General features: G+C 55.1%; 1 protein-coding gene across 2 annotated transcripts in view; it reads right to left on the bottom strand.

Annotated features, from left to right (window-relative positions):
* Positions 1-1,823, bottom strand: part of LCORL (ligand dependent nuclear receptor corepressor-like) — a 238,735-nt gene that overhangs the window by 236,025 nt on the left and 887 nt on the right. The gene's annotated exons all lie outside the window — the stretch shown is intronic.

Here is a 1,823-nt window from a genome sequence, read left to right as displayed (position 1 = left end):
CAGGCGGTCAGAGGCCAGTAAATGTTCTTTTCCCCACCTCCTCCACAAGTGTAACATGCAAACAGCCTAAAGGGCCTGCAGGATTACATTGTCTAAATTTTCAGTATCTTTGATCCTGAGTATTCAAGAAGGTATGGCAGAAAGATCTGTTGATGCCTGGCAATACACCACCCTCCAATCAATTTTGTTTCACTTCCTCATAAAATTTTCCTCTTTTGCAAAATTACACATATTTTTGTGATACAGAGGGATACTGCTTCTAACTAAGCGGAAAGATGAAGGGGAAACGGAAGTATTCTAAAATGTAAAGGAGCATCAACAATCCTCAAAATCATGATGTGCCTTGCTTTGGCAAAACTTAACAGTAGAGTAGTATCCTGAGCAAGTGTGAATGCTGTCATTCTGTCTGCCTCCAGCGGAATGGATTCAACAATTTAACCGGTTTTTCTTGGAAAAGAGATCTCTGCATAAGCAAATGTGTGTGTCCCACCACCAAGAAGGAGGGGTGATTTGCACTCAAGAAGCACTGCCAACATTTATTTTACATTTTGAACTTTTCCCACGCTTTTAAAGAAGAATTAAAATCACCTGTGCATACCTGACTTAAGCTATTTCCCACTAAGGGTTTTGGGGGTTTTTTTGGTGTTTATGTTTGTTGTTGTTGTGGTGTTTTTTGTTTTTTTTTTTAGCGTAAGAAGACAATCCGTTCCTTAAGAGTTACTGCTGTTATTGTGCCATCAAGTTGAGTCTGACTCTTAACGACCCCATCTATCAGCAACAGACCTGTCCTGTCCTGCGCCATCCTCATCATCGTTTCTGACACACAGCCCACCGCTGCAGTCACCCTGTCAAGTCAATCCACCTGGTTGTCAATTCCCTTTCGTAGTCCCTCCACCTTTCCAAGCATGATGTCCCTCTGCAAGGAACAGCTTTTCCGAGCAACATGCCCAAAAGCAAGTGAGAAGAGAAGGTTGCCGGGAAGTCACTTAAACACCCCTCCACCGAGGACCCCTCCACCGAGCACCCCTCCTTCGCGTACCTTCCCTGCGGCCAGGGGCCTCTGCAGCGCACAGCGGCGAAGGTGAAGTTGCACTAGTTGACTCCACCGCCGCCGCCGCCGCCTTCTCAGCGGTGCACACAGGCGAGATCCTCGCGCTCCAGCCCCAGCCGTCGGGGAGGCGCCGCGGGAAGGCAGGGGCGCGTGAGCGGATCTGGAGAGCCAGGTGAGCGCGCGGCTTCCAGCGGGGACCCCCGCGGTCGCCCCAAGTCCACACGAACGCCCCAAGGCTGTCCCATGACCCCCCCGAGACGACCCCCAGCCTCTCCCAGGCGCCCTCCCTCCGCGGCCCCGGGGCGCCCCTCCCAGCCCACACACCCGACCGACCTGCAGGCTGGCAGCTCCGGGCGTGCAAGTCCCAGTCCCAGCTCACACGGGCAAATAAAACAACCACAGCGAGGCTGGGGGTCGGGGCGGTGGTGGTTCGGGGGAGAGAGGACCCCACCACCTCGAGCTCCCGAAGTTTGCAGGGACGCCAACCGGACCCCGCCAAAACGGGGAGGCGGCCGGGGACGAGGGCGCGCGGGCCGGGGGGACGCGAGGTGGGAAGGGTGTGCATGTGCGTGTGTGTCTCCGCACACACCGGAGGGGCCATCACATGACCAGGCCGAGAGGACCAGAGGCGTCGGGGCGTCCGCAAGGGGAGAGGGGGTGCCGTCGCCATGGCAACGCCCCCCCATTCCGTCCAGACTTCCAAAGAGGGAGGAAAAACTTCAAATCCCAACCGTCAGCGCTCGAGCAGCTCCTTCTTAAAGGGGTACGCACC

Source organism: Elephantulus edwardii, unplaced genomic scaffold (assembly GCF_000299155.1).
Source record: "Elephantulus edwardii isolate Elephantulus edwardi_28Jun2011 unplaced genomic scaffold, EleEdw1.0 scaffold00035, whole genome shotgun sequence".
Classification (NCBI taxonomy): Eukaryota; Metazoa; Chordata; class Mammalia; order Macroscelidea; family Macroscelididae; genus Elephantulus; species Elephantulus edwardii.
This window is presented reverse-complemented; position numbering and strand designations above follow the sequence as displayed.